The sequence below is a fragment of the Hyla sarda genome, unplaced genomic scaffold (assembly GCF_029499605.1).
Source record: "Hyla sarda isolate aHylSar1 unplaced genomic scaffold, aHylSar1.hap1 scaffold_1450, whole genome shotgun sequence".
NCBI classification, from domain to species: domain Eukaryota; kingdom Metazoa; phylum Chordata; class Amphibia; order Anura; family Hylidae; genus Hyla; species Hyla sarda.
This window is the reverse complement of record NW_026608080.1, coordinates 13,639-38,063: the sequence shown is the minus strand read 5'-3', so window position 1 is coordinate 38,063 and position 24,425 is coordinate 13,639. Positions and strand designations below refer to the sequence as shown.

Here is a 24,425-nt window from a genome sequence, read left to right as displayed (position 1 = left end):
CCAGGCAACCATAAAAAACCACTGCAATATTTAAGTCTTTTAGTCCAGTTATCCTTTTTACCAGAGGGAGTATCTTTGTCCATATTTTCTGCGAGTAAAAACAAGTCCATATTAGATGGTGCACGGTCTCCTCTTGTCGGCATCCCTCCCTCGGGCAGGTTGCAGAGTTGGATAATCCTCTTCGGTGCTGGAATGCCCGGCATGGAAGACACTCGTGTGCGCAGCTCCAGGCCAGGTCCTTCTGTGAATTAAAAAGATAATTAATACTCAACATCTTCCAAATCTGTATACACTTCTGTTCGTTAAAATTTTTGATGGGAGTCACGGTACTGGTTTCTTTTATTTCCTTTAGTAGTTTTTTGCTATTGCACAGATCCTGAACACTTTTACCTTTAAAATTATATAAGTTTAAAATTTTTCCTAAAATCATGTATTGAGGGGGTAAATTCAAAGAATAAGGGCAACTTAAAACTGTAGAAAACCAGCCGTTCCTCCGCATAAAATAACCAGTATTAAAACGAACAAAATAAGACCAGTAGCTATCTTTAAAAACAGTAGTAAAACACATGCTAAAAAACTTTATTAAAAGGAAAGCTTTAAAATCTGGAAAATCCTTACCGCCCCTGGAGTTCGGTTTTATCACAATTTGTCTCTTTAATTTTTCGCTCTTAGAACTCCAAAAGAAAGTAAAACAAGCTTTTGTTATTTTCTTTAGAACCATTTCGGGGGGTGGGAAAACCAGACTTAAATACAATAAAATAGGTAAAAGCACCATTTTTGTAATTAAAACCTTCCCTTCCATTGTAAGTTCTCGCATGTTCCACATACATATTTTCTTATTTATTTTTTGAGCCACCAAGTCCCAGCTATTAAAACCATTATTAGACTCGTCAAAGGAGACACCTAAAATCTGCACCGACTCAGACACAGGGACGGGCACATCATACAAAGGCATTCCGCCTATGTTTAAAATGTTACTTTTGTTAAAATTGACTTTAAAACCGGAGGCACAATTAAAATATTGAATCTGTTTTAGCGTCTTCTGAAGCGATGGGGTGTCCCTGCAAAACACCGCAACATCGTCCATGTACCCCACTACCTTCGCCTCTAGTCCCCCTCCTCCTGGCAGGGGGACTCCATGGATCTGCTTATCCTTTCGTATTGTACATAAAAGAGGCTCTATTGCGCAAATGAAGAGTAGTGGGGACAAGGGACACCCCTGCTTCACTCCGGAATTTAAAATCACGCCCTGTGTCTTAAAACCATTTACTAAAATTTTACTAGTACAGTTATCATAAAAAGCTCTAAGAGACAATAAAAAGCCATCAGGTATACCCATTTTCTCTAAAACCTTAAAAAGATAAAAATGCGACACCCTGTCGAAAGCTTTTTCAAAATCTATGGATAAAACCGCCAGCTTTCCTTTTCTTAATTTGGTGTCGCTAATTACATCCTTTAAAAGGTTTAGGTTCTCCCATAGACTCCTCCCAGGCACCCCACAGACTTGGTTTGTATGAATTATTTTATGGATTACGTTCTTTAAGCGGTTAGCACACAGTTTCGCCATTATTTTATAGTCGCAGTTCAGAAGGGTGATTGGTCTCCAGTTTTTGAGTTCCGACCGGTCTCCCTTTTTGAATAGCAGGGAGACATCACCCTTCTTCCATGAGCCTGGGAGGATTTTAGACTTAAAGACTTCAGTAAAAAGGGAGAACAAATCTTCTTTTAAAATACCATAAAAAGTAACATAAAATTCAATGGGTATACCATCCGGCCCAGGCACTTTACCTGTTTTAAAACTCTTGACGGTCTCTAAAATCTCCTGCTCTGAAATATTCTGCAATAAAAAAGACTGTGAGACAGGATCTAAAAAATTGGTGATCTCCTTTAACGAGTCATTCATAAAACATTCATCAATGTGTTTTACATTAAAAAGATCCGCATAAAACTCTTGCACCTTTTTTAAAATACCCTGTACATCATTCACTCCTTCAATGTTTTCTATTAACCTTCTATTTTCATGTATTTTCTTAAAAAAATACCTGGAGCAGGTCTCGTTTTCCTCAAGATGCTGTATTCGAGACCTAAAGATAATTTCTTTTCCTTTCTGCTCCAGGCACTTAGTTATTTCTTTTTTAAGATCATGTACCTCCTTCTCCACCTTCATCCCATGTGCTCTGAATTTGTACAGGGTTTGCAGACGAGTATTTAGGATATTATAAAATTCACGTTTTTCTTTAGCTTTCCTAACCCCAACACGGATAAAAAATTCTTTTATTTTTAGTTTCATTTTTTCCCACCAGATACTGGTGGGAGTGTTGGGGTCTTTTACTCGTCTGCATTCCTTGTAAAAGGTGATAAAATCTGATAAAACCTGCGGATCTTCTAAAAGGGACACGTTTAACTTCCAGGCATTCCTACCAGTTCTCCTTTTAAAATCACTTTTAACTTTAAAATACAATAATTTATGGTCAGAAAAAACATTGGTAAAAAGATCACAGTTAAAAGGCAGTACTTGATAAGAACAAAAAATAAAATCTATCCTGGAGCTACAGCTTGCATTGCTCCAGGTAACACCGTCTTCCTCTGGTACGTTAAAATTACATTTTTTAAAAACATCAGTGAGATTAAAATCTAAAATCAAGTTTTTTAACATAAAAGACGTCTTATCATAGTTCCTACTCACTGCGTTCGAAAAACGGCGTTCTCCCCTTAAAATACAATTAAAATCACCTGATAAAACAAGAGGACTAGAATTGTTAATAAAAAGGGGTAAAATCTCCAACATTTTTATTCTTTCATTCTTATCAGGAGAACCATAAAAATTTAAAAACTGCCATTTAATACCATTAATAAAAGCGCTGACCAATAAAATTCTGCCTGGTAAAATTTCGTTAAAACTCTCAATTAAAACGTTCCCTTTAAAAAGTATGGCGACCCCTGCTGATCTGGACTCATTTGATCCAGACCAGACTGATGGACCGTGCACCCAATCATCTTCATATTCTTTATAATTTAATCTGTGCGGGATGCCACATTCCTGCAGGAAAAGGACGGAAGCAGCAAAAACCGACAAGTAATTAAATAGGGCAACCATTCTTACTCTGGCGCTCACACTTCTCACGTTCAAGGACAGACCGGACAACTCAGCCATGGGAATGTACAAGAAAACGTCTTACACCTCTGATTCCCCCTCCGAAGCCTCATACCCCCCAAAATCTGACTCAACTGTACGCATAGAGGAAGCAGGAGAGGAGGCACCATCACTCAGCCGACCCCCCTCCTCCATCATGATTGAGGCATAGTTGTTCTCGGGCATCCTGGCAATCAGGGCTCCAGACTCATTGGGTTCTTCCACCTCTTGCCCCTCCATAGGGGTCGGGTGTTCACTTAGCTCCGTCTCTGGTACCTCAGAGACGGTCACCCCTGAAACCTCCTCCTGGCAGGGAGGAGGGGGGGTATCCCCTATGGGGACCTGTGGAGGAACGTCACTTGGGTTCCCTGCATCCGCAGGTACTTCCATCGGCTCCCCCTGGACCGCCTCCGAATAGAGTCTTCTGGAGCCCCTCCGCCTTTTAACCTTCACCTCTCCACCCGGATCATCGCTCTCAGGGGGACCCTGAGCCAGAGGTTGCTGAGGAGCGGATTCGGCCGCCGTCCGCTCCTCTCTTAACCCAGCATGCTCCTGGGGGCCAGTTTTTTCACCACTTGCACGTTTTTTGGCCATCCTCTGCTCTTTAGGGTCCCCTCCTTTTGCCTGAGGGGGGGCTTTCTCCTTCTCCATCTCACCGCTTACCTCTTGTGGGGGGGTAATCACTGGCTCTGCTTGCCTCGGCTGGTGTCCCGGTTGCTGTCCTTGCTGCCTCCAGGGTTGCCACTGCTGCTCCGTCCTATGTCTGTGGGGACAAGAGGAGAAAAGGTGACCGAATTGTTGACAGAAATTGCACCTCCCTCCTCTTGTGCATTTCTCTGTCTCGTGCTGTGTGCTACCACATTTTTTGCATGTACTTTCACAGTTTTCTTTTGTGTGTCCATATCTGTGACACTTCCTGCAGTAGCTTGGCATCCCCGCATAAAAGAGGTCGCCACACATATTATTTATTTTAAAACGAGCTGGTGGTAGTTGTATTCCCCCTGGCAATCTGTCATCTTTTTTGCATGTAACCTGAAATCTCCACTTAGATGTCCAGATGCCACAGCTGTTCATGATTTTTCCTCTGCACTCAACCTTACTAAAATAGACTTGTAAAAACAACTCAACATCGTGTAGGTTGGCGAAAGGGGAATACATCTTTACTACCACCAGCTTAATATCGTCTAGAACGTGCTCAATAATCCGGACACCCTGAAGCTTTTTGTCTTTACTCGCAGCAGCTCTGGTAACAAAATCTCTGTGGATGCCATTTTGTGTGAACGTCACATCAAAAATTTTACGCTTCGGGTAGTCCTGGATTGCCAATATCTCGCCCTTCTGTATTCCGAAAACTCCTCCGAGCACGTCCTCTACTACGAATTTCAAATCGTCCGCCCTTTTGGTATCATCCGTGAGAATGACTCTCACGGTGTTTTTGATCCTTGCGTATGCCGGCACAGAACCTGGATCCGGATCATCATCCATGGTTCTAACCTCTCTCCACCCGAAGGTCTTGAGAGGCGATCGCTACTCGTTACCCTGGGACTAGGCCCTCTCCCCAATAGCAACAAGTGGGTGAAGCCCAGGCAATAAACCTGGGCGATCCCACAAGGCCGAGGAGAGGGGTACCCGAGTACCTTCTGACCAGATCTCCTGTATTACTACACTTGATCTTAGCCAAAAGGCCGAGAAGCGATAACCGTGAAAGGGGCGGGCCCAACAAGGTCCCCTTCATGGGCACTATCACTGCTTGCTGTCAGGGAGGCTGCCAGACAATTTTCCATGCACACTCTGGGCTGGGGGGCAGTCAACCACCAGTACACACAGCAGAACCTAAACCCATACCATTATTGCTAAGCAGCAAGACAGGGGCCCATTGCACTCCCACGGGGCCTTTTTAAATGCAATCCATAACCCGGATTTGCCAGGAACCCTTCTTACTCCTCCTACTTGCATGTGACACTGGGCTTAGGATCTGCATAGGAAACACACACACAAGCACACACCTACCTTTGTTGCCTGCAGATGCCTCCTTGGCTGTCCCCAAACGGTATCAAACCAACACCCACGGGAAGCTGTAAGCATAGAGGACATGCCTGCACCCCATTGGACTTACCTGTGTGGGTTAAATCCGGGTTATTTGACAACCTATGGCGGTGATGGTTCTGCTCAGGCAGAGCAGTGCTGATGCTCCTCATAAAGCTGTCGCTGCTGTGAAGGTTCTAGGTGACATCACAAATCCCTATGGTTACATACACAACAAAGCTGGGTTGTTGTTGTTTACACTCTGCAAGGCCTGTGGAAGTGAGTGACATCATAGCACTGTAGTTCTGAGGGTTCTAGATGGATGCAACAATCTCCTGTTGCTTCTATGAAGGCCATAATAGACGACATCACCAAACAGCTCCATAGTCACATACACAGCAAAGGAGAGATGTTGTTTACACCTAGTGATGTCAGTGGTATTGAGTGACATCACAGCACAGTGCTAAGGCTCCTGGGCCTGGACACAGCAGCGGCTGCAATATCTCAACGGAGAATACGTTTATATATATGTGTGTGTGTGCGCGTATATATATATATATATATATATATATATATATATATATATATATATATATATTTCTCCGCCGAAATCACTTTTAAACCCATTTCCACCTTTTTTTCCCTTCTCTTCCTCTTACTTTTTTTTCACGTTTTTTTACGTTTTTCTCCTTTTCGCCTCTTTTCTGGGCGTATTATTCTTCTTTTTCTTCTTTTTTTTCGTCTAATGCATACCCCATCAGTGCAGCAATGCTTATTCAATACCGCCAGCAGATGGAGACACTGGGGGATAATTTTCTAAGGATTTATACTGATTTTTCCTGTCTGAATTTGTCGCACAGAAAGTTGCAGGCCAAATATGTGTGACATTTCTGCGACTTTAGCTTCTAGAGCATTTTTACAACATTATACATAGGTGCTGAATACATAAAAAGCGACTGTTCAGCGACAGACAAGTCGCATCGGCTGAAAGTAGGCCAGAATGTCAGTCCATGTTGGAGCAGGTTTAGATACAGTCTAAAGTATAGATCTCAAAGTCTGTGCACAGAATTTAGCAAGGGCCTCGCACCTTCTGATGCATCAGGTAGGTGCACAATAGCATAGCCTAACCCTCTGTACTTTGGTCTATATTGATGCGGGACATAGACAGCCAGCTGATGACCAATCCATTAGTGCAATGGATGGCTGGAAGCATTTGTCTTTGCCTTTGCAATACCACAGAAGCAATGCATGGTCAATGTACAGCAATGACACACCTGTGTGAACAGCCAGGAGACCCCCCCCATGTTATGTTACATAGTTACATAGTTAGTACGGTCGAAAAAAGACATATGTCCATCAAGTTCAACCAGGGAATTAAGGGGTAGGGGTGTGGCGCGATATTGGGGAAGGGATGAGATTTTATATTTCTTCATAAGCATTAATCTTATTTTGTCAATTAGGAACATTCAGCACCCACCCGCTATCAAGGCAGCTGCCTATCATGTCATGCCCTACCTGCACAGGTGTGCTGGCTACTCAAATGATCCAATTAAGGAGGCCATTTAGTCAGCAGCAGCAGAAGTCCTGTGCCTGGACGCTCCAACAGCGGCCAGACACAAGCAGAAGCAGAAGCAGCAGAAGCAGCAGCAGCACCACCTTTTGTTTTTTGGCTGCAGCAGCAGCAGCAAGGCCCACAGGGCTGGCTAGCTGGCTAGCCAGCAAGCAGGTAGCAATGAAAGTAGGAATCTTTCTTTTTAACCCTGTAAGGGGGTGGTGCACTGTACCCGAAGATACTGCCATATCGGGTCAATGCATAGGGCGACGGAAGCAAGCTTCGAAATCGGCCCCCGTTCTCAAAAATCCATTTAATATATGGTCCCCAGATAGGGGACGTATCAGATATTAAACTGATAAGAACAGATACTACACTTGATCTTAGCCAAAAGGCCGAGAAGCGATAACCGTGAAAGGGGCGGGCCCAACAAGGTCCCCTTCATGGGCACTATCACTGCTTGCTGTCAGGGAGGCTGCCAGACAATTTTCCATGCACACTCTGGGCTGGGGGGCAGTCAACCACCAGTACACACAGCAGAACCTAAACCCATACCATTATTGCTAAGCAGCAAGACAGGGGCCCATTGCACTCCCACGGGGCCTTTTTAAATGCAATCCATAACCCGGATTTGCCAGGAACCCTTCTTACTCCTCCTACTTGCATGTGACACTGGGCTTAGGATCTGCATAGGAAACACACACACAAGCACACACCTACCTTTGTTGCCTGCAGATGCCTCCTTGGCTGTCCCCAAACGGTATCAAACCAACACCCACGGGAAGCTGTAAGCATAGAGGACATGCCTGCACCCCATTGGACTTACCTGTGTGGGTTAAATCCGGGTTATTTGACAACCTATGGCGGTGATGGTTCTGCTCAGGCAGAGCAGTGCTGATGCTCCTCATAAAGCTGTCGCTGCTGTGAAGGTTCTAGGTGACATCACAAATCCCTATGGTTACATACACAACAAAGCTGGGTTGTTGTTGTTTACACTCTGCAAGGCCTGTGGAAGTGAGTGACATCATAGCACTGTAGTTCTGAGGGTTCTAGATGGATGCAACAATCTCCTGTTGCTTCTATGAAGGCCATAATAGACGACATCACCAAACAGCTCCATAGTCACATACACAGCAAAGGAGAGATGTTGTTTACACCTAGTGATGTCAGTGGTATTGAGTGACATCACAGCACAGTGCTAAGGCTCCTGGGCCTGGACACAGCAGCGGCTGCAATATCTCAACGGAGAATACGTTTATATATATGTGTGTGTGTGCGCGTATATATATATATATATATATATATATATGTATATATATATATATATATATATTTCTCCGCTGAAATCACTTTTAAACCCATTTCCACCTTTTTTTCCCTTCTCTTCCTCTTACTTTTTTTTCACGTTTTTTTAAGTTTTTCTCCTTTTCGCCTCTTTTCTGGGCGTATTATTCTTCTTTTTCTTCTTTTTTTTCGTCTAATGCATACCCCATCAGTGCAGCAATGCTTATTCAATACCGCCAGCAGATGGAGACACTGGGGGATAATTTTCTAAGGATTTATACTGATTTTTCCTGTCTGAATTTGTCGCACAGAAAGTTGCAGGCCAAATATGTGTGACATTTCTGCGACTTTAGCTTCTAGAGCATTTTTACAACATTATACATAGGTGCTGAATACATAAAAAGCGACTGTTCAGCGACAGACAAGTCGCATCGGCTGAAAGTAGGCCAGAATGTCAGTCCATGTTGGAGCAGGTTTAGATACAGTCTAAAGTATAGATCTCAAAGTCTGTGCACAGAATTTAGCAAGGGCCTCGCACCTTCTGATGCATCAGGTAGGTGCACAATAGCATAGCCTAACCCTCTGTACTTTGGTCTATATTGATGCGGGACATAGACAGCCAGCTGATGACCAATCCATTAGTGCAATGGATGGCTGGAAGCATTTGTCTTTGCCTTTGCAATACCACAGAAGCAATGCATGGTCAATGTACAGCAATGACACACCTGTGTGAACAGCCAGGAGACCCCCCCCATGTTATGTTACATAGTTACATAGTTAGTACGGTCGAAAAAAGACATATGTCCATCAAGTTCAACCAGGGAATTAAGGGGTAGGGGTGTGGCGCGATATTGGGGAAGGGATGAGATTTTATATTTCTTCATAAGCATTAATCTTATTTTGTCAATTAGGAACATTCAGCACCCACCCGCTATCAAGGCAGCTGCCTATCATGTCATGCCCTACCTGCACAGGTGTGCTGGCTACTCAAATGATCCAATTAAGGAGGCCATTTAGTCAGCAGCAGCAGAAGTCCTGTGCCTGGACGCTCCAACAGCGGCCAGACACAAGCAGAAGCAGAAGCAGCAGAAGCAGCAGCAGCACCACCTTTTGTTTTTTGGCTGCAGCAGCAGCAGCAGCAGCAAGGCCCACAGGGCTGGCTAGCTGGCTAGCCAGCAAGCAGGTAGCAATGAAAGTAGGAATCTTTCTTTTTAACCCTGTAAGGGGGTGGTGCACTGTACCCGAAGATACTGCCATATCGGGTCAATGCATAGGGCGACGGAAGCAAGCTTCGAAATCGGCCCCCGTTCTCAAAAATCCATTTAATATATGGTCCCCAGATAGGGGACGTATCAGATATTAAACTGATAAGAACAGATACTACACTTGATCTTAGCCAAAAGGCCGAGAAGCGATAACCGTGAAAGGGGCGGGCCCAACAAGGTCCCCTTCATGGGCACTATCACTGCTTGCTGTCAGGGAGGCTGCCAGACAATTTTCCATGCACACTCTGGGCTGGGGGGCAGTCAACCACCAGTACACACAGCAGAACCTAAACCCATACCATTATTGCTAAGCAGCAAGACAGGGGCCCATTGCACTCCCACGGGGCCTTTTTAAATGCAATCCATAACCCGGATTTGCCAGGAACCCTTCTTACTCCTCCTACTTGCATGTGACACTGGGCTTAGGATCTGCATAGGAAACACACACACAAGCACACACCTACCTTTGTTGCCTGCAGATGCCTCCTTGGCTGTCCCCAAACGGTATCAAACCAACACCCACGGGAAGCTGTAAGCATAGAGGACATGCCTGCACCCCATTGGACTTACCTGTGTGGGTTAAATCCGGGTTATTTGACAACCTATGGCGGTGATGGTTCTGCTCAGGCAGAGCAGTGCTGATGCTCCTCATAAAGCTGTCGCTGCTGTGAAGGTTCTAGGTGACATCACAAATCCCTATGGTTACATACACAACAAAGCTGGGTTGTTGTTGTTTACACTCTGCAAGGCCTGTGGAAGTGAGTGACATCATAGCACTGTAGTTCTGAGGGTTCTAGATGGATGCAACAATCTCCTGTTGCTTCTATGAAGGCCATAATAGACGACATCACCAAACAGCTCCATAGTCACATACACAGCAAAGGAGAGATGTTGTTTACACCTAGTGATGTCAGTGGTATTGAGTGACATCACAGCACAGTGCTAAGGCTCCTGGGCCTGGACACAGCAGCGGCTGCAATATCTCAACGGAGAATACGTTTATATATATGTGTGTGTGTGCGCGTATATATATATATATATATATATATATATATATATATATATATATTTCTCCTCCGAAATCACTTTTAAACCCATTTCCACCTTTTTTTCCCTTCTCTTCCTCTTACTTTTTTTTCACGTTTTTTTACGTTTTTCTCCTTTTCGCCTCTTTTCTGGGCGTATTATTCTTCTTTTTCTTCTTTTTTTTCGTCTAATGCATACCCCATCAGTGCAGCAATGCTTATTCAATACCGCCAGCAGATGGAGACACTGGGGGATAATTTTCTAAGGATTTATACTGATTTTTCCTGTCTGAATTTGTCGCACAGAAAGTTGCAGGCCAAATATGTGTGACATTTCTGCGACTTTAGCTTCTAGAGCATTTTTACAACATTATACATAGGTGCTGAATACATAAAAAGCGACTGTTCAGCGACAGACAAGTCGCATCGGCTGAAAGTAGGCCAGAATGTCAGTCCATGTTGGAGCAGGTTTAGATACAGTCTAAAGTATAGATCTCAAAGTCTGTGCACAGAATTTAGCAAGGGCCTCGCACCTTCTGATGCATCAGGTAGGTGCACAATAGCATAGCCTAACCCTCTGTACTTTGGTCTATATTGATGCGGGACATAGACAGCCAGCTGATGACCAATCCATTAGTGCAATGGATGGCTGGAAGCATTTGTCTTTGCCTTTGCAATACCACAGAAGCAATGCATGGTCAATGTACAGCAATGACACACCTGTGTGAACAGCCAGGAGACCCCCCCCATGTTATGTTACATAGTTACATAGTTAGTACGGTCGAAAAAAGACATATGTCCATCAAGTTCAACCAGGGAATTAAGGGGTAGGGGTGTGGCGCGATATTGGGGAAGGGATGAGATTTTATATTTCTTCATAAGCATTAATCTTATTTTGTCAATTAGGAACATTCAGCACCCACCCGCTATCAAGGCAGCTGCCTATCATGTCATGCCCTACCTGCACAGGTGTGCTGGCTACTCAAATGATCCAATTAAGGAGGCCATTTAGTCAGCAGCAGCAGAAGTCCTGTGCCTGGACGCTCCAACAGCGGCCAGACACAAGCAGAAGCAGAAGCAGCAGAAGCAGCAGCAGCACCACCTTTTGTTTTTTGGCTGCAGCAGCAGCAGCAAGGCCCACAGGGCTGGCTAGCTGGCTAGCCAGCAAGCAGGTAGCAATGAAAGTAGGAATCTTTCTTTTTAACCCTGTAAGGGGGTGGTGCACTGTACCCGAAGATACTGCCATATCGGGTCAATGCATAGGGCGACGGAAGCAAGCTTCGAAATCGGCCCCCGTTCTCAAAAATCCATTTAATATATGGTCCCCAGATAGGGGACGTATCAGATATTAAACTGATAAGAACAGATACTACACTTGATCTTAGCCAAAAGGCCGAGAAGCGATAACCGTGAAAGGGGCGGGCCCAACAAGGTCCCCTTCATGGGCACTATCACTGCTTGCTGTCAGGGAGGCTGCCAGACAATTTTCCATGCACACTCTGGGCTGGGGGGCAGTCAACCACCAGTACACACAGCAGAACCTAAACCCATACCATTATTGCTAAGCAGCAAGACAGGGGCCCATTGCACTCCCACGGGGCCTTTTTAAATGCAATCCATAACCCGGATTTGCCAGGAACCCTTCTTACTCCTCCTACTTGCATGTGACACTGGGCTTAGGATCTGCATAGGAAACACACACACAAGCACACACCTACCTTTGTTGCCTGCAGATGCCTCCTTGGCTGTCCCCAAACGGTATCAAACCAACACCCACGGGAAGCTGTAAGCATAGAGGACATGCCTGCACCCCATTGGACTTACCTGTGTGGGTTAAATCCGGGTTATTTGACAACCTATGGCGGTGATGGTTCTGCTCAGGCAGAGCAGTGCTGATGCTCCTCATAAAGCTGTCGCTGCTGTGAAGGTTCTAGGTGACATCACAAATCCCTATGGTTACATACACAACAAAGCTGGGTTGTTGTTGTTTACACTCTGCAAGGCCTGTGGAAGTGAGTGACATCATAGCACTGTAGTTCTGAGGGTTCTAGATGGATGCAACAATCTCCTGTTGCTTCTATGAAGGCCATAATAGACGACATCACCAAACAGCTCCATAGTCACATACACAGCAAAGGAGAGATGTTGTTTACACCTAGTGATGTCAGTGGTATTGAGTGACATCACAGCACAGTGCTAAGGCTCCTGGGCCTGGACACAGCAGCGGCTGCAATATCTCAACGGAGAATACGTTTATATATATGTGTGTGTGTGCGCGTATATATATATATATATATATATATATATATATGTATATATATATATATATATATTTCTCCGCCGAAATCACTTTTAAACCCATTTCCACCTTTTTTTCCCTTCTCTTCCTCTTACTTTTTTTTCACGTTTTTTTACGTTTTTCTCCTTTTCGCCTCTTTTCTGGGCGTATTATTCTTCTTTTTCTTCTTTTTTTTCGTCTAATGCATACCCCATCAGTGCAGCAATGCTTATTCAATACCGCCAGCAGATGGAGACACTGGGGGATAATTTTCTAAGGATTTATACTGATTTTTCCTGTCTGAATTTGTCGCACAGAAAGTTGCAGGCCAAATATGTGTGACATTTCTGCGACTTTAGCTTCTAGAGCATTTTTACAACATTATACATAGGTGCTGAATACATAAAAAGCGACTGTTCAGCGACAGACAAGTCGCATCGGCTGAAAGTAGGCCAGAATGTCAGTCCATGTTGGAGCAGGTTTAGATACAGTCTAAAGTATAGATCTCAAAGTCTGTGCACAGAATTTAGCAAGGGCCTCGCACCTTCTGATGCATCAGGTAGGTGCACAATAGCATAGCCTAACCCTCTGTACTTTGGTCTATATTGATGCGGGACATAGACAGCCAGCTGATGACCAATCCATTAGTGCAATGGATGGCTGGAAGCATTTGTCTTTGCCTTTGCAATACCACAGAAGCAATGCATGGTCAATGTACAGCAATGACACACCTGTGTGAACAGCCAGGAGACCCCCCCCATGTTATGTTACATAGTTACATAGTTAGTACGGTCGAAAAAAGACATATGTCCATCAAGTTCAACCAGGGAATTAAGGGGTAGGGGTGTGGCGCGATATTGGGGAAGGGATGAGATTTTATATTTCTTCATAAGCATTAATCTTATTTTGTCAATTAGGAACATTCAGCACCCACCCGCTATCAAGGCAGCTGCCTATCATGTCATGCCCTACCTGCACAGGTGTGCTGGCTACTCAAATGATCCAATTAAGGAGGCCATTTAGTCAGCAGCAGCAGAAGTCCTGTGCCTGGACGCTCCAACAGCGGCCAGACACAAGCAGAAGCAGAAGCAGCAGAAGCAGCAGCAGCACCACCTTTTGTTTTTTGGCTGCAGCAGCAGCAGCAGCAGCAAGGCCCACAGGGCTGGCTAGCTGGCTAGCCAGCAAGCAGGTAGCAATGAAAGTAGGAATCTTTCTTTTTAACCCTGTAAGGGGGTGGTGCACTGTACCCGAAGATACTGCCATATCGGGTCAATGCATAGGGCGACGGAAGCAAGCTTCGAAATCGGCCCCCGTTCTCAAAAATCCATTTAATATATGGTCCCCAGATAGGGGACGTATCAGATATTAAACTGATAAGAACAGATACTACACTTGATCTTAGCCAAAAGGCCGAGAAGCGATAACCGTGAAAGGGGCGGGCCCAACAAGGTCCCCTTCATGGGCACTATCACTGCTTGCTGTCAGGGAGGCTGCCAGACAATTTTCCATGCACACTCTGGGCTGGGGGGCAGTCAACCACCAGTACACACAGCAGAACCTAAACCCATACCATTATTGCTAAGCAGCAAGACAGGGGCCCATTGCACTCCCACGGGGCCTTTTTAAATGCAATCCATAACCCGGATTTGCCAGGAACCCTTCTTACTCCTCCTACTTGCATGTGACACTGGGCTTAGGATCTGCATAGGAAACACACACACAAGCACACACCTACCTTTGTTGCCTGCAGATGCCTCCTTGGCTGTCCCCAAACGGTATCAAACCAACACCCACGGGAAGCTGTAAGCATAGAGGACATGCCTGCACCCCATTGGACTTACCTGTGTGGGTTAAATCCGGGTTATTTGACAACCTATGGCGGTGATGGTTCTGCTCAGGCAGAGCAGTGCTGATGCTCCTCATAAAGCTGTCGCTGCTGTGAAGGTTCTAGGTGACATCACAAATCCCTATGGTTACATACACAACAAAGCTGGGTTGTTGTTGTTTACACTCTGCAAGGCCTGTGGAAGTGAGTGACATCATAGCACTGTAGTTCTGAGGGTTCTAGATGGATGCAACAATCTCCTGTTGCTTCTATGAAGGCCATAATAGACGACATCACCAAACAGCTCCATAGTCACATACACAGCAAAGGAGAGATGTTGTTTACACCTAGTGATGTCAGTGGTATTGAGTGACATCACAGCACAGTGCTAAGGCTCCTGGGCCTGGACACAGCAGCGGCTGCAATATCTCAACGGAGAATACGTTTATATATATGTGTGTGTGTGCGCGTATATATATATATATATATATATATATATATATATATATATATTTCTCCGCCGAAATCACTTTTAAACCCATTTCCACCTTTTTTTCCCTTCTCTTCCTCTTACTTTTTTTTCACGTTTTTTTACGTTTTTCTCCTTTTCGCCTCTTTTCTGGGCGTATTATTCTTCTTTTTCTTCTTTTTTTTCGTCTAATGCATACCCCATCAGTGCAGCAATGCTTATTCAATACCGCCAGCAGATGGAGACACTGGGGGATAATTTTCTAAGGATTTATACTGATTTTTCCTGTCTGAATTTGTCGCACAGAAAGTTGCAGGCCAAATATGTGTGACATTTCTGCGACTTTAGCTTCTAGAGCATTTTTACAACATTATACATAGGTGCTGAATACATAAAAAGCGACTGTTCAGCGACAGACAAGTCGCATCGGCTGAAAGTAGGCCAGAATGTCAGTCCATGTTGGAGCAGGTTTAGATACAGTCTAAAGTATAGATCTCAAAGTCTGTGCACAGAATTTAGCAAGGGCCTCGCACCTTCTGATGCATCAGGTAGGTGCACAATAGCATAGCCTAACCCTCTGTACTTTGGTCTATATTGATGCGGGACATAGACAGCCAGCTGATGACCAATCCATTAGTGCAATGGATGGCTGGAAGCATTTGTCTTTGCCTTTGCAATACCACAGAAGCAATGCATGGTCAATGTACAGCAATGACACACCTGTGTGAACAGCCAGGAGACCCCCCCCATGTTATGTTACATAGTTACATAGTTAGTACGGTCGAAAAAAGACATATGTCCATCAAGTTCAACCAGGGAATTAAGGGGTAGGGGTGTGGCGCGATATTGGGGAAGGGATGAGATTTTATATTTCTTCATAAGCATTAATCTTATTTTGTCAATTAGGAACATTCAGCACCCACCCGCTATCAAGGCAGCTGCCTATCATGTCATGCCCTACCTGCACAGGTGTGCTGGCTACTCAAATGATCCAATTAAGGAGGCCATTTAGTCAGCAGCAGCAGAAGTCCTGTGCCTGGACGCTCCAACAGCGGCCAGACACAAGCAGAAGCAGAAGCAGCAGAAGCAGCAGCAGCACCACCTTTTGTTTTTTGGCTGCAGCAGCAGCAGCAAGGCCCACAGGGCTGGCTAGCTGGCTAGCCAGCAAGCAGGTAGCAATGAAAGTAGGAATCTTTCTTTTTAACCCTGTAAGGGGGTGGTGCACTGTACCCGAAGATACTGCCATATCGGGTCAATGCATAGGGCGACGGAAGCAAGCTTCGAAATCGGCCCCCGTTCTCAAAAATCCATTTAATATATGGTCCCCAGATAGGGGACGTATCAGATATTAAACTGATAAGAACAGATACTACACTTGATCTTAGCCAAAAGGCCGAGAAGCGATAACCGTGAAAGGGGCGGGCCCAACAAGGTCCCCTTCATGGGCACTATCACTGCTTGCTGTCAGGGAGGCTGCCAGACAATTTTCCATGCACACTCTGGGCTGGGGGGCAGTCAACCACCAGTACACACAGCAGAACCTAAACCCATACCATTATTGCTAAGCAGCAAGACAGGGGCCCATTGCACTCCCACGGGGCCTTTTTAAATGCAATCCATAACCCGGATTTGCCAGGAACCCTTCTTACTCCTCCTACTTGCATGTGACACTGGGCTTAGGATCTGCATAGGAAACACACACACAAGCACACACCTACCTTTGTTGCCTGCAGATGCCTCCTTGGCTGTCCCCAAACGGTATCAAACCAACACCCACGGGAAGCTGTAAGCATAGAGGACATGCCTGCACCCCATTGGACTTACCTGTGTGGGTTAAATCCGGGTTATTTGACAACCTATGGCGGTGATGGTTCTGCTCAGGCAGAGCAGTGCTGATGCTCCTCATAAAGCTGTCGCTGCTGTGAAGGTTCTAGGTGACATCACAAATCCCTATGGTTACATACACAACAAAGCTGGGTTGTGGTTGTTGTTGTTTACACTCTGCAAGGCCTGTGGAAGTGAGTGACATCATAGCACTGTAGTTCTGAGGGTTCTAGATGGATGCAACAATCTCCTGTTGCTTCTATGAAGGCCATAATAGACGACATCACCAAACAGCTCCATAGTCACATACACAGCAAAGGAGAGATGTTGTTTACACCTAGTGATGTCAGTGGTATTGAGTGACATCACAGCACAGTGCTAAGGCTCCTGGGCCTGGACACAGCAGCGGCTGCAATATCTCAACGGAGAATACGTTTATATATATGTGTGTGTGTGCGCGTATATATATATATATATATATATATATATATATATATATATATATATATATTTCTCCGCCGAAATCACTTTTAAACCCATTTCCACCTTTTTTTCCCTTCTCTTCCTCTTACTTTTTTTTCACGTTTTTTTACGTTTTTCTCCTTTTCGCCTCTTTTCTGGGCGTATTATTCTTCTTTTTCTTCTTTTTTTTCGTCTAATGCATACCCCATCAGTGCAGCAATGCTTATTCAATACCGCCAGCAGATGGAGACACTGGGGGATAATTTTCTAAGGATTTATACTGATTTTTCCTGTCTGAATTTGTCGCACAGAAAGTTGCAGGCCAAATATGTGTGACATTTCTGCGACTTTAGCTTCTAGAGCATTTTTACAACATTATACATAGGTGCTGAATACATAAAAAGCGACTGTTCAGCGACAGACAAGTCGCATCGGCTGAAAGTAGGCCAGAATGTCAGTCCATGTTGGAGCAGGTTTAGATACAGTCTAAAGTATAGATCTCAAAGTCTGTGCACAGAATTTAGCAAGGGCCTCGCACCTTCTGATGCATCAGGTAGGTGCACAATAGCATAGCCTAACCCTCTGTACTTTGGTCTATATTGATGCGGGACATAGACAGCCAGCTGATGACCAATCCATTAGTGCAATGGATGGCTGGAAGCATTTGTCTTTGCCTTTGCAATACCACAGAAGCAATGCATGGTCAATGTACAGCAATGACACACCTGTGTGAACAGCCAGGAGACCCCCCCCATGTTATGTTACATAGTTACATAGTTAGTACGGTCGAAAAAAGACATATGTCCATCAAGTTCAACCAGGGAATTAAGGGGTAGGGGTGTGGCGCGATATTGGGGAAGGGATGAGATTTTATATTTCTTCATAAGCATTAATCTTATTTTGTCAATTAGGAACATTCAGCACCCACCCGCTATCAAGGCAGCTGCCTATCATGTCATGCCCTACCTGCACAGGTGTGCTGGCTACTCAAATGATCCAATTAAGGAGGCCATTTAGTCAGCAGCAGCAGAAGTCCTGTGCCTGGACGCTCCAACAGCGGCCAGACACAAGCAGAAGCAGAAGCAGCAGAAGCAGCAGCAGCACCACCTTTTGTTTTTTGGCTGCAGCAGCAGCAGCAAGGCCCACAGGGCTGGCTAGCTGGCTAGCCAGCAAGCAGGTAGCAATGAAAGTAGGAATCTTTCTTTTTAACCCTGTAAGGGGGTGGTGCACTGTACCCGAAGATACTGCCATATCGGGTCAATGCATAGGGCGACGGAAGCAAGCTTCGAAATCGGCCCCCGTTCTCAAAAATCCATTTAATATATGGTCCCCAGATAGGGGACGTATCAGATATTAAACTGATAAGAACAGATACTACACTTGATCTTAGCCAAAAGGCCGAGAAGCGATAACCGTGAAAGGGGCGGGCCCAACAAGGTCCCCTTCATGGGCACTATCACTGCTTGCTGTCAGGGAGGCTGCCAGACAATTTTCCATGCACACTCTGGGCTGGGGGGCAGTCAACCACCAGTACACACAGCAGAACCTAAACCCATACCATTATTGCTAAGCAGCAAGACAGGGGCCCATTGCACTCCCACGGGGCCTTTTTAAATGCAATCCATAACCCGGATTTGCCAGGAACCCTTCTTACTCCTCCTACTTGCATGTGACACTGGGCTTAGGATCTGCATAGGAAACACACACACAAGCACACACCTACCTTTGTTGCCTGCAGATGCCTCCTTGGCTGTCCCCAAACGGTATCAAACCAACACCCACGGGAAGCTGTAAGCATAGAGGACATGCCTGCACCCCATTGGACTTACCTGTGTGGGTTAAATCCGGGTTATTTGACAACCTATGGCGGTGATGGTTCTGCTCAGGCAGAGCAGTGCTGATGCTCCTCATAAAGCTGTCGCTGCTGTGAAGGTTCTAGGTGACATCACAAATCCCTATGGTTACATACACAACAAAGCTGGGTTGTTGTTGTTTACACTCTGCAAGGCCTGTGGAAGTGAGTGACATCATAGCACTGTAGTTCTGAGGGTTCTAGATGGATGCAACAATCTCCTGTTGCTTCTATGAAGGCCATAATAGACGACATCACCAAACAGCTCCATAGTCACATACACAGCAAAGGAGAGATGTTGTTTACACCTAGTGATGTCAGTGGTATTGAGTGACATCACAGCACAGTGCTAAGGCTCCTGGGCCTGGACACAGCAGCGGCTGCAATATCTCAACGGAGAATACGTTTATATATATGTGTGTGTGTGCGCGTATATATATATATATATATATATATATATATATATATATATATTTCTCCGCCGAAATCACTTTTAAACCCATTTCCACCTTTTTTTCCCTTCTCTTCCTCTTACTTTTTTTTCACGTTTTTTTACGTTTTTCTCCTTTTCGCCTCTTTTCTGGGCGTATTATTCTTCTTTTTCTTCTTTTTTTTCGTCTAATGCATACCCCATCAGTGCAGCAATGCTTATTCAATACCGCCAGCAGATGGAGACACTGGGGGATAATTTTCTAAGGATTTATACTGATTTTTCCTGTCTGAATTTGTCGCACAGAAAGTTGCAGGCCAAATATGTGTGACATTTCTGCGACTTTAGCTTCTAGAGCATTTTTACAACATTATACATAGGTGCTGAATACATAAAAAGCGACTGTTCAGCGACAGACAAGTCGCATCGGCTGAAAGTAGGCCAGAATGTCAGTCCATGTTGGAGCAGGTTTAGATACAGTCTAAAGTATAGATCTCAAAGTCTGTGCACAGAATTTAGCAAGGGCCTCGCACCTTCTGATGCATCAGGTAGGTGCACAATAGCATAGCCTAACCCTCTGTACTTTGGTCTATATTGATGCGGGACATAGACAGCCAGCTGATGACCAATCCATTAGTGCAATGGATGGCTGGAAGCATTTGTCTTTGCCTTTGCAATACCACAGAAGCAATGCATGGTCAATGTACAGCAATGACACACCTGTGTGAACAGCCAGGAGACCCCCCCCATGTTATGTTACATAGTTACATAGTTAGTACGGTCGAAAAAAGACATATGTCCATCAAGTTCAACCAGGGAATTAAGGGGTAGGGGTGTGGCGCGATATTGGGGAAGGGATGAGATTTTATATTTCTTCATAAGCATTAATCTTATTTTGTCAATTAGGAACATTCAGCACCCACCCGCTATCAAGGCAGCTGCCTATCATGTCATGCCCTACCTGCACAGGTGTGCTGGCTACTCAAATGATCCAATTAAGGAGGCCATTTAGTCAGCAGCAGCAGAAGTCCTGTGCCTGGACGCTCCAACAGCGGCCAGACACAAGCAGAAGCAGAAGCAGCAGAAGCAGCAGCAGCACCACCTTTTGTTTTTTGGCTGCAGCAGCAGCAGCAAGGCCCACAGGGCTGGCTAGCTGGCTAGCCAGCAAGCAGGTAGCAATGAAAGTAGGAATCTTTCTTTTTAACCCTGTAAGGGGGTGGTGCACTGTACCCGAAGATACTGCCATATCGGGTCAATGCATAGGGCGACGGAAGCAAGCTTCGAAATCGGCCCCCGTTCTCAAAAATCCATTTAATATATGGTCCCCAGATAGGGGACGTATCAGATATTAAACTGATAAGAACAGATACTACACTTGATCTTAGCCAAAAGGCCGAGAAGCGATAACCGTGAAAGGGGCGGGCCCAACAAGGTCCCCTTCATGGGCACTATCACTGCTTGCTGTCAGGGAGGCTGCCAGACAATTTTCCATGCACACTCTGGGCTGGGGGGCAGTCAACCACCAGTACACACAGCAGAACCTAAACCCATACCATTATTGCTAAGCAGCAAGACAGGGGCCCATTGCACTCCCACGGGGCCTTTTTAAATGCAATCCATAACCCGGATTTGCCAGGAACCCTTCTTACTCCTCCTACTTGCATGTGACACTGGGCTTAGGATCTGCATAGGAAACACACACACAAGCACACACCTACCTTTGTTGCCTGCAGATGCCTCCTTGGCTGTCCCCAAACGGTATCAAACCAACACCCACGGGAAGCTGTAAGCATAGAGGACATGCCTGCACCCCATTGGACTTACCTGTGTGGGTTAAATCCGGGTTATTTGACAACCTATGGCGGTGATGGTTCTGCTCAGGCAGAGCAGTGCTGATGCTCCTCATAAAGCTGTCGCTGCTGTGAAGGTTCTAGGTGACATCACAAATCCCTATGGTTACATACACAACAAAGCTGGGTTGTTGTTGTTTACACTCTGCAAGGCCTGTGGAAGTGAGTGACATCATAGCACTGTAGTTCTGAGGGTTCTAGATGGATGCAACAATCTCCTGTTGCTTCTATGAAGGCCATAATAGACGACATCACCAAACAGCTCCATAGTCACATACACAGCAAAGGAGAGATGTTGTTTACACCTAGTGATGTCAGTGGTATTGAGTGACATCACAGCACAGTGCTAAGGCTCCTGGGCCTGGACACAGCAGCGGCTGCAATATCTCAACGGAGAATACGTTTATATATATGTGTGTGTGTGCGCGTATATATATATATATATATATATATATATATATATATATATATATTTCTCCGCCGAAATCACTTTTAAACCCATTTCCACCTTTTTTTCCCTTCTCTTCCTCTTACTTTTTTTTCACGTTTTTTTACGTTTTTCTCCTTTTCGCCTCTTTTCTGGGCGTATTATTCTTCTTTTTCTTCTTTTTTTTCGTCTAATGCATACCCCATCAGTGCAGCAATGCTTATTCAATACCGCCAGCAGATGGAGACACTGGGGGATAATTTTCTAAGGATTTATACTGATTTTTCCTGTCTGAATTTGTCGCACAGAAAGTTGCAGGCCAAATATGTGTGACATTTCTGCGACTTTAGCTTCTAGAGCATTTTTACAACATTATACATAGGTGCTGAATACATAAAAAGCGACTGTTCAGCGACAGACAAGTCGCATCGGCTGAAAGTAGGCCAGAATGTCAGTCCATGTTGGAGCAGGTTTAGATACAGTCTAAAGTATAGATCTCAAAGTCTGTGCACAGAATTTAGCAAGGGCCTCGCACCTTCTGATGCATCAGGTAGGTGCACAATAGCATAGCCTAACCCTCTGTACTTTGGTCTATATTGATGCGGGACATAGACAGCCAGCTGATGACCAATCCATTAGTGCAATGGATGGCTGGAAGCATTTGTCTTTGCCTTTGCAATACCACAGAAGCAATGCATGGTCAATGTACAGCAATGACACACCTGTGTGAACAGCCAGGAGACCCCCCCCATGTTATGTTACATAGTTACATAGTTAGTACGGTCGAAAAAAGATATATGTCCATCAAGTTCAACCAGGGAATTAAGGGGTAGGGGTGTGGCGCGATATTGGGGAAGGGATGAGATTTTATATTTCTTCATAAGCATTAATCTTATTTTGTCAATTAGGAACATTCAGCACCCACCCGCTATCAAGGCAGCTGCCTATCATGTCATGCCCTACCTGCACAGGTGTGCTGGCTACTCAAATGATCCAATTAAGGAGGCCATTTAGTCAGCAGCAGCAGAAGTCCTGTGCCTGGACGCTCCAACAGCGGCCAGACACAAGCAGAAGCAGAAGCAGCAGAAGCAGCAGCAGCACCACCTTTTGTTTTTTGGCTGCAGCAGCAGCAGCAAGGCCCACAGGGCTGGCTAGCTGGCTAGCCAGCAAGCAGGTAGCAATGAAAGTAGGAATCTTTCTTTTTAACCCTGTAAGGGGGTGGTGCACTGTACCCGAAGATACTGCCATATCGGGTCAATGCATAGGGCGACGGAAGCAAGCTTCGAAATCGGCCCCCGTTCTCAAAAATCCATTTAATATATGGTCCCCAGATAGGGGACGTATCAGATATTAAACTGATAAGAACAGATACTACACTTGATCTTAGCCAAAAGGCCGAGAAGCGATAACCGTGAAAGGGGCGGGCCCAACAAGGTCCCCTTCATGGGCACTATCACTGCTTGCTGTCAGGGAGGCTGCCAGACAATTTTCCATGCACACTCTGGGCTGGGGGGCAGTCAACCACCAGTACACACAGCAGAACCTAAACCCATACCATTATTGCTAAGCAGCAAGACAGGGGCCCATTGCACTCCCACGGGGCCTTTTTAAATGCAATCCATAACCCGGATTTGCCAGGAACCCTTCTTACTCCTCCTACTTGCATGTGACACTGGGCTTAGGATCTGCATAGGAAACACACACACAAGCACACACCTACCTTTGTTGCCTGCAGATGCCTCCTTGGCTGTCCCCAAACGGTATCAAACCAACACCCACGGGAAGCTGTAAGCATAGAGGACATGCCTGCACCCCATTGGACTTACCTGTGTGGGTTAAATCCGGGTTATTTGACAACCTATGGCGGTGATGGTTCTGCTCAGGCAGAGCAGTGCTGATGCTCCTCATAAAGCTGTCGCTGCTGTGAAGGTTCTAGGTGACATCACAAATCCCTATGGTTACATACACAACAAAGCTGGGTTGTTGTTGTTTACACTCTGCAAGGCCTGTGGAAGTGAGTGACATCATAGCACTGTAGTTCTGAGGGTTCTAGATGGATGCAACAATCTCCTGTTGCTTCTATGAAGGCCATAATAGACGACATCACCAAACAGCTCCATAGTCACATACACAGCAAAGGAGAGATGTTGTTTACACCTAGTGATGTCAGTGGTATTGAGTGACATCACAGCACAGTGCTAAGGCTCCTGGGCCTGGACACAGCAGCGGCTGCAATATCTCAACGGAGAATACGTTTATATATATGTGTGTGTGTGCGCGTATATATATATATATATATATATATATATATATATATATATATTTCTCCGCCGAAATCACTTTTAAACCCATTTCCACCTTTTTTTCCCTTCTCTTCCTCTTACTTTTTTTTCACGTTTTTTTACGTTTTTCTCCTTTTCGCCTCTTTTCTGGGCGTATTATTCTTCTTTTTCTTCTTTTTTTTCGTCTAATGCATACCCCATCAGTGCAGCAATGCTTATTCAATACCGCCAGCAGATGGAGACACTGGGGGATAATTTTCTAAGGATTTATACTGATTTTTCCTGTCTGAATTTGTCGCACAGAAAGTTGCAGGCCAAATATGTGTGACATTTCTGCGACTTTAGCTTCTAGAGCATTTTTACAACATTATACATAGGTGCTGAATACATAAAAAGCGACTGTTCAGCGACAGACAAGTCGCATCGGCTGAAAGTAGGCCAG

General features: G+C 45.1%; 8 non-coding genes and 1 pseudogene across 8 annotated transcripts; all 9 read right to left on the bottom strand.

The window, feature by feature from the left end:
* Positions 1 to 4,697: 4,697 nt before the first annotated feature.
* On the bottom strand, positions 4,698 to 4,830 carry LOC130307995 (U2 spliceosomal RNA; annotated as a pseudogene).
* Positions 4,831 to 6,926: 2,096 nt separating this feature from the next.
* LOC130307968 (U2 spliceosomal RNA) lies at positions 6,927 to 7,117 on the bottom strand. Its single transcript, XR_008857046.1, has one exon. It is a non-coding gene; the product is annotated as a U2 spliceosomal RNA (small nuclear RNA).
* A 2,102-nt stretch (positions 7,118 to 9,219) lies between these two features.
* LOC130307967 (U2 spliceosomal RNA) lies at positions 9,220 to 9,410 on the bottom strand. Its single transcript, XR_008857045.1, has one exon. It is a non-coding gene; the product is annotated as a U2 spliceosomal RNA (small nuclear RNA).
* Positions 9,411 to 11,498: 2,088 nt separating this feature from the next.
* LOC130307966 (U2 spliceosomal RNA) lies at positions 11,499 to 11,689 on the bottom strand. The gene has a single exon (XR_008857044.1). It is a non-coding gene; the product is annotated as a U2 spliceosomal RNA (small nuclear RNA).
* Positions 11,690 to 13,793: 2,104 nt separating this feature from the next.
* LOC130307965 (U2 spliceosomal RNA) lies at positions 13,794 to 13,984 on the bottom strand. Its single transcript, XR_008857043.1, has one exon. It is a non-coding gene; the product is annotated as a U2 spliceosomal RNA (small nuclear RNA).
* A 2,086-nt stretch (positions 13,985 to 16,070) lies between these two features.
* Positions 16,071 to 16,261, bottom strand: LOC130307964 (U2 spliceosomal RNA). The gene has a single exon (XR_008857042.1). It is a non-coding gene; the product is annotated as a U2 spliceosomal RNA (small nuclear RNA).
* Positions 16,262 to 18,361: 2,100 nt separating this feature from the next.
* LOC130307963 (U2 spliceosomal RNA) lies at positions 18,362 to 18,552 on the bottom strand. Its single transcript, XR_008857041.1, has one exon. It is a non-coding gene; the product is annotated as a U2 spliceosomal RNA (small nuclear RNA).
* A 2,086-nt stretch (positions 18,553 to 20,638) lies between these two features.
* On the bottom strand, positions 20,639 to 20,829 carry LOC130307962 (U2 spliceosomal RNA). The gene has a single exon (XR_008857040.1). It is a non-coding gene; the product is annotated as a U2 spliceosomal RNA (small nuclear RNA).
* A 2,088-nt stretch (positions 20,830 to 22,917) lies between these two features.
* Positions 22,918 to 23,108, bottom strand: LOC130307961 (U2 spliceosomal RNA). Its single transcript, XR_008857039.1, has one exon. It is a non-coding gene; the product is annotated as a U2 spliceosomal RNA (small nuclear RNA).
* Between the last annotated feature and the right edge of the window lie 1,317 nt (positions 23,109 to 24,425).